The 8,269-nt window shown below is 32.6% G+C and overlaps 2 long non-coding RNA genes across 2 annotated transcripts in view; one reads left to right on the top strand and one right to left on the bottom strand.

Annotated features, from left to right (window-relative positions):
- The window catches only part of LOC125614081, an 8,168-nt gene extending 4,483 nt beyond the window's left edge, over positions 1-3,685 (bottom strand). The window contains exon 1 of the long non-coding RNA XR_007344728.1: positions 3,546-3,685. This is a non-coding gene — a long non-coding RNA (uncharacterized LOC125614081). The remainder of the gene's footprint in view (positions 1-3,545) is intronic.
- The window catches only part of LOC125614071, a 20,152-nt gene extending 16,327 nt beyond the window's left edge, over positions 1-3,825 (top strand). Inside the window, exon 2 of the long non-coding RNA XR_007344719.1 lies at positions 3,560-3,825. This is a non-coding gene — a long non-coding RNA (uncharacterized LOC125614071). The remainder of the gene's footprint in view (positions 1-3,559) is intronic.
- Positions 3,826-8,269: the final 4,444 nt, after the last annotated feature.

The following is an 8,269-nucleotide window of genomic DNA, read 5'->3' as shown; positions in this document are numbered from 1 at the left end:
TAAATATATATATATATATATTTCAAAGGTTAAAATGAGTTAAATATATTAAATGGTGAAAAGTGTAAGAACTTTGTCTTCAATAAAGCACTTTTTTTCCCTTAATAAAAACATTATCTAGTGCACTTTCTGTAAGCTGCTCTGCCATCTTATATTACTATACACATCTTTCTATTCCATATACTTATAGATATACATACCAACATATTTGTGCTTGATACATGTATGTCCCAGTTTTGGTGAAGCATAAATTAATTTATAATTAATTCTGTATGTTAGGAAATTTTTTGCCTTTCTAATTTTTTTTCAATTTGGTAAACTGTGAATTATATGTAATTAATATATTTACAATGAAATATTTTCCTAGATCCATGATGATTTTAGGGAAAATTTCTCAGAATTTTGTGTACTTGTATTTTAATGAATAAGTTGCTTTTTTTTCCCAAAACATATCTAGACTAAGCAAAATAAGTACACCTTATACTATAACCAACAAAGAATACCAAACTTCATATATATAATTTTTTTCCTTGACTTATTTTCTTTTTAAATTTTAACATTGGTTTTTAATTTACAAAAGTCTAGTTTTACTTTGAGGGAGATAGGACGTGAGGATGAAATCTTTCCATCTTTTTCTTTATGACTTCTGCCCTTGATAGTATATTTAGATAGGTCTTTCTTACCTTAATATACATATTCCCTACATTTCATTTTAGTACTTATGTGGTATTATTTCAAACACATAAGTCATATTCAAGATCATGGAATCTATTATTGTTTGAATCTTGAAGGTCCCACAGAGGACCAGGTATTAAAGTCTGAGTCCCCAAGGTCACACCATTGGGAGGCAATAAAAAACTTTGAGAGATGGAGCCTTGTGGGTCCTTTGGTCACCCAGGAAGTGCACTTGAAGCAGATTATGGGAACCCAGTCTTTACCTCTTTCTCTCTTTGTTTCTTGGCCATGAGGAGAAGTTTTACAGTATCATGTACTCCGACCATGATGCCTTGCCACAGGTTCAAAGCAAGGAGCCAACCAATCATGGGTTGGAATCTCCAATACTGAGACAAAATAGACCTTTTCTCCTGAAAGGTTGTTTATCTCAAATATTTGTTACATGACAGAAAACTAACTAAAAGCATATATACCCCATTTTTAGATATTCTTTTTTGATACTTTGTAAGGAAATGCAATGTACATACTAAAATAATTATGGTAAGTCTCTTATATGGTCATGTATATTTTTCATTGCTATTATGAATGGAGTATGTTCATCATTATTTCTGAAATTTAAGGAATACATAGATATTTTTGTATATTCCTCTTCCTCTCCGTTGACCATTACCAAATATTTCATTGGTTGCAAAAAATTTCATAACGGATTTCCTTGAGATTCTCTGAAATTTCTCTTGAGCTACTAAAATGTGGATTAGGCTCATATATTTCACCTAATATATGAAATGCCTGATGGGTGTTGTACACCATCCCAAGCATAACTAGAAAGTGACTAACATACAGTAAACATAGTCATTAAAAGCCTAGAAATGCTTAATATCATTCAGCAAGGAGCAATCAAATGCCATTTTCAAAGTATACACAAAGAGTATGTGGCAATGAAGATCAAAAGATCTGAGAGTGGTGAGGTAAATTATTTTTGTCAGGCACAGGTCAGATGAGGTTAATGATCAAATGTTTATAAAAGGAGATCAGCTTTTGGTCAGAGTCAGAGGCTAACACGAATAGTAGGGCCAGATGGATTCTGTGAAGCAGCAGCTCAGAATTTAATATCTCCGAATCCCTATAGAAAACCAGGTAAAGCAATTGAATACAAACTGAAAACTTTTGGAGAACCTTAACAACAAAACTAGTTTATAAGGTATTTCTATGAACCACAAAACACAAAGTTCAAGGAACAAATTCCCAACAGCTAAAAGACCTAGATTGTATCAGAGTTTACATGAGAAGAAGCAGAAAGAGGTAGCATAACATTTAATGATGTCAGTTCAAGAGAATATCCAAATAGCTCATAATGTTAATTTTAAAGGACAATGGTATAATTTGAGAACAGCAGTGTGAACTAGCAGTGCAACACATGAACTCTGTTAAGTTTTATGTTGCTGCTATAACATCACAAACATAGTGGTTTAAAATAATAAAAACTTATTATCCCACAGAGCTGTAGGTCAAAATCCTATAGGCCCAGATGTTTCTCTACTCCAGATCCACGTGATCAAAATCAAGACGTTTGAAGGGCTGACTTCCTTACTGGAGACTCTCAAGGGTGACTCTATTTCCTGTCTGGTTTAGTTTACTGGCAGAATCTCCCGTGACTGTTGGAGTAAATTCCTCACTTCCTCATTGACTACTGACCATGAGTCATTCTCAGCTTCTAGAAACTGCTCATATCCTTGGTTTCGTCTCCTTCCTCTGTTTTCAAAGACTGCAATCACAAATCAGATCTTCTCATATTTCAAATACATCTAAATTCTCCCCTATTGAACCTCTGTGGGTTCAAGTTTGATAAGTTTTTCTGCTTTTAAGGTGGTTGTGATTAGATTTGAGTTCACCTTAAAAATTCAGGATAATCTTCCTATTTTTAAAATTAGTCCCTTAATAACCTTAACCACATCTGTGGGGTTCCTTTTCAAAAGTATTTAGATTAGTGTCTGGTTATATAACTACTTAATAGAAATTTTGTGGGTCATCTCTAGAATTCTCCCTGTCCTAGGATATGTGGTAATTTCTGAAAGGATTGGAGTAGTCTGAGATAAACGAACTTGCAAAACCAATCAGGTAAAGTTCTTTTCCAGAAAAGGCACCTAATGAAAAAAAAAAACAAAAAAACTGCTGAGTGGAGACAAAATTGAATAAGATACAGGCAGAAGATACAAATAAAAGAGAAAATCTAGATTAAAGTGTGGGAGAATAAAGAGACACAGTAGTGTGCATAAACAGATGTAGATACATTTCCCTGTAACTGTTCAATAAAAACACCCAGAGGAAAAAAAAATTACAAGTTCTGGGCAGTTAGATTTTGATTTTAAAATATGACTTGCCACTTAAAGAAATCAAAGCTTTAATGAAAAATAGATAATTTCAAGTGTGAAGGAGAAAATAAAGAGGGCAAATCTGGAACACTTGATAAATACTAAGGTTATGTTAGAAAGGTTTAGACCAATCAGATAGGTATCCATGGAAGAATTTAATTTTCAAAATCATAACACTTTTAATTCATTATCTTGGAAATTGGTACATAAAAGGAAAATAATCAAGTAATTATCTTGGCTTTCCTATACAAACTATACTATGCAGTTAACAAACAACATAATAGGGAAGTCATTTCTTTGTGAAATTATTTCAGGTAGTACATGAAAGGGAAATTTTATGAATATTACTGTTTTGTAATTTCTGATAACCTAAAAGATCCAGGCATCGAGCATCAATGGCTGGTAACATCTAGGTGAAACAACCAATTCTGATAAACCCAGCATTAAATGTAACCTTGCCAAATTGATAAACACATTTTAACACAAATTTGGTTTCACCTGTCAATCAGCAGGAAACACAATGGACAAATCATGCTATGTTTGATCACGACGTCACCAAAATCCAGACTATGGGAAACTTCCAGAGGGAATTATGAAGATTCTTCAACAGAACTGGAAAAAAGAGAAAGGAATGGAAGAAGGAACTAGTCAATTAATAAAGGATTAAAAGACAGTTCTTTAAAACAAAGATAGGTAATACTCAACTATTGTACCTAGTGATGCACAATTGGGAGATAAAATTATTTTAAAATGCAATAAAATAATCACCTTAAAATCAGAGTAGTGCTTATTTTGGGTGACTGTTAGGGTTATGACTGGGATGGAACACAGCAAGGAGCTTTCTTGTTTTATTATTTGTTCTTTTTAGATATACATGATAGTAGAGTGTACTTTGACATATTATATATACATGGAGTACAATTTATTCTAACTTTGATCCCATTCTTGTGATTGTACATGATGTGAAGTTACACTGGTCCTGTATTCATATGATGAACATAGGAAAGTTACATCTACTTCGTTCCACTGTCTTTCCTATTCCTATCTCCGTTTTCTTCCCTTCATTTCCCTTTGTTTAATCCAATGAACTTCTATTCTTTCCTCCATCTCCCCTACCTTTCACCTTATTGTGTGTAAGCATTTGCATATCAGAGAGAACATTTGACCTTTGATTTTTTGGGATTGGCTTATTTCACTTCGCATGTTCAAGTCCATCCATTTACTGGCCAATGGTATACCTTTCATTCTTCTTTGTGGCTGAGTAATATTACATTATATGTACATATGTGTGAGTGTGTGTGTGTGTGTGTGTGTGTATATATATATATATATATATATATATATATATATATATATCACATTTTCTTTATCTATTCATCAATAAGGAGCTTTCTGAGACAACTGGTAAGGTTCTATTTCTTGCCCCAAGTGGTGTTTACAAGTGTATTCACTTTATCAGAATGCATTGAGTTACACATTCATTTGCAGATGACTCCTATGTTTTTGTTTTATTTTATAAGGACAAAATTAGGAGATGATGGTAGGATATTGAACTCATTTGCTATCTATCTGAGTATAGATATGCAGATATTATATAGCAAGGATTCCCATTTTTGTACTTCAGAGTTTACATAGTTTACATAGTCATAGTCATATACTTTATGATTTTCATAATAATCTGGTGACATTTAGAAATAAATTATTATTGTCCTCTTTAAAATAGAAAGAAATTACAATTAAGGGTCTAGACTGTAGAATACTAGCAATCAATCTATATGCTTATATAGACACCAACCCACAACACACATGCACATACCTCCCCACACACACCTTCAAATAGGTGTTTACAAGCAAATAGGAGATTTATCAAGCACTTCCACTTTACCACCCACCCCAAAGGCTGTACTGATAGTGAATAAGTAAGATCTGCCTTTTCCCCTGCTTTACAGATATCCCATGTTATCCCTGGGTAATTACTGTTTCTGAAGTATGTTTCCATGGGTTCTTTCACAACACGAACTATGTGCTTCAAGGTCACATACTTCATGTAATCTTTCTTGCACAACTTTTTACAAGCTAACTTCATTTTAAAGTCAGAGATAAGGACAAAAGATAACTAATGCTTCTTTAAAATATACTCAGCCCTCTTTTTTGGATGAAGAAAAGAACTTGTCTTTATAGCAGAATGTTTCAGAATGTAATTTTAACCTGGGATTGTATGATGAGAAATCTTGACTTTCATCTTGCTGACTGCTCTCGGGCCTTCAATATTTGATAATTAATAGAAAATAAAAGTAGTGCTATGAATACTAAGAATGTAAGGATGCAATAATAATTTTAGAAAGCTGCACAAAAGTAATGATCATCAAAAATATTGTGTTAGAAAGAAAGAAACATCCAAAGAATTACTGTGATTTGTTACAGGAATTCCAAATTTAACCCTTATATGAACCTGGACAACAATAACTGTTTTTGTACTTATGGGCTGTACGAAGATATGCAAAACTCAAAAGAGCATGCAATAGTTCTTGACCAGCTGGTTTCAGCAAGCTCACCTTACATAATGTGTCTGCGATAGTATTGTTAAATCAAGCAGTGAGGAACCTTCACTTACAAGCTTCTACCAGACAGAAAACACCAGAAGTAGGGTCATTGCAATGGCTGCTTTGTAATTCATTATGAGCAAGCAGGCATAAGATCTAGGAAAAGATTCATTGCAATACACACACACACACACACACATTTATGTGTATATATATATGCAAATACATAGTATACATAAACACACATATGCATATATATACATATGCATATATACACGAATACATAAAATTCTTATTCTAGAAAGTAGCCAATGAGACAACACACAAACTCTTTAAAATTCTACTTCTTCATTGTGTGGGTGTGTGGGCTTTTTGTTTGTTTATTTGTTTTTGTTTTTTTCTGGACAAGAATTTCTGCTACAATACTTTGAAAGAAATGTTACATTGAAGCCAAACACTGCTTATTTTTAAGTTGCAAAACTTTCATCTTGACTTGAATAATGTATCATCTTAAGATTTACATTATTGATCAAGCCTTTAAAATTCTGCATTATGAACAAATAAAAGTAATAATACTAGCAGTTTTCCAAGACCACATAGTGTTATTGCTGGAGATGCAAATCTTAATATTCTCTCAGTAAGACTATATTTATAAGAGGCAAGTGTTTCTCTATCAAACTGCATTTATTTGCCCTAAATATCTTTCCTACACCTTATTGAAACTTGTCTTGGAAAGAGAAGATAAAACAAGTAGGTTAAATGGGACATTATGATACTCTAAGTAGAAACAAACTCTAGGACTTTGAAGGACACTGTCATTTATATTTGTAAATATAGAAGGAAACCTTTTTTTTTCATTATTGCCTGAACTTTTAAACCCATAATTAAACATAATTTAAGTTTTCATGGTTAAAAAATTAGTGATAATCTTATCTTTTATAAACTCATATAAAGGTAAACATGAAGGATTAAATGTACATACCATCGCATATAAAATCACATAAATATAAACAAAAATGAACCCATTTTGTAGTTGTTTTTTAGTTATATGACAGTAGAATGTATTTTGACATATCATATGTACATGGAGAATAACTTCCCATTCTTATGGTTATACATGAGATGTGGAGTTACATCTGGCATGTATATATGAACATTGGAAAGTTATGTCCAATTCATTCTACTGTTTTTCCTATTCTTATCCCCCCTTCTTTCCCTTCATTCCCCTCTGACCAATCAGGTGAACTGTCATTCCTCCCTCACCCCTATTGTAAGTAAGCATCCGCATATCAGAGAGAACATTCTGCCTTTGTTTTTTTTGTTTTGTTTTATTTTGGGAATTGGCTTATTTCACTTAGCATGATAGTCTTCAGTTCCATGCATATGCCATAATTTCATTCTTCTTTATGACTGATATTGCATTGTGTATATGTACCACATTTTCTTTATTCATTCATCTGTTAAAGGACACTTAGGTTGGTTCCATAGCAGAGCTATTGTGAATTGATCTGCTATAAACATTGATGTGACTGTGTCACTATTATATGCCAATTTTAAGTTCTTTGGGCATAAAACAAGGAGTGAGATAACTGGGTCAAATGATAGTTCCATTCCAGGTTTTCTGAGGCATCTCCATACTGCTTTAGCAGAGTGTTTGCACCAATTTGCACTCCCACTGCAAGTATGGGTGTACATTTTTCTCCACATCCTTACCAACATTTATTGTTATTTGTATTCTTGACAGTTGCCATTCTGAGAGTAAAATGAAATCTCAGTGTGGTTTTAATTTGCATTTCTCTAATTGCTAATGATGTTGAACATCTATTCATATATTTATTGACAATTTCTATTTCTTCTTCTGTGAAGTGTCTGTTCAGTTCCTTTTCCCATTTATTGATTGGGTTATTTTTTTTTGGGGGGGGGTAAATTTTTTTAGTTCCTTTGCTATAAAGAAGCTTTTTAGTTTGATAAAATCCCATTTATTGCTACTTGATTTTACTGCTTGCACTTTAGGAGTCTTGTCTTGTTGAGGAATTTGGTTCCTAAGCTGACATATGGAGATTTGGACCTATGTTTTCATCTGTTAGGCACAGGGTCTCTGGTCTAATTCTTTGGTCCTTGATCCACTTGGAGTTGAGTTTTGTGCAGGGTAAGAGATAGCGGTCTAATTTCATTTTATTACATATGGATTTCCAGTTTTCCTAGCACCATTTGTTGAGAAGACTATCTTTTGAGCCTATTTTTTCCTGATAAAAATTTCCTGATATGTCATTTTTCTTTAATTTCCACATATATTAAAAAAAAGTAAATCAAATCTTAACATCAAGTCAACATTGTTAAATTCTTTCACAGAATTAAAATTTTAATAATGCTACTTAGTCACTAAAAGGAAAAGCCAAGATTGTTATCAATACCAAATTGGTTTTGAAAAACTAAAGGATACTGTGTCACATTATTTTCTTATTCCCTGTGATTATTGACATGTGATTTTATCTAGGAATTTTGCTGAGAATTGTAGACAAACAACAAAAAGTAGGTTTTGACATTCAAATTCAGATTTGCCTATGCCAGCAGCAAGCATATTCTAAATAATTCAACATATTTGAGAAGCAATATTTTTGAATGATGGTTTTGGAAATTTTCATAATGAATGCAAAACAACAAAAATGACCTTTTATC

This window comes from Marmota marmota, unplaced genomic scaffold (assembly GCF_001458135.2).
Source record: "Marmota marmota marmota unplaced genomic scaffold, marMar, whole genome shotgun sequence".
Lineage (NCBI taxonomy): Eukaryota > Metazoa > Chordata > Mammalia > Rodentia > Sciuridae > Marmota > Marmota marmota.
Note: the sequence above shows the minus strand (reverse complement) of the source record. Positions and strands in the feature narration are given on the sequence as shown.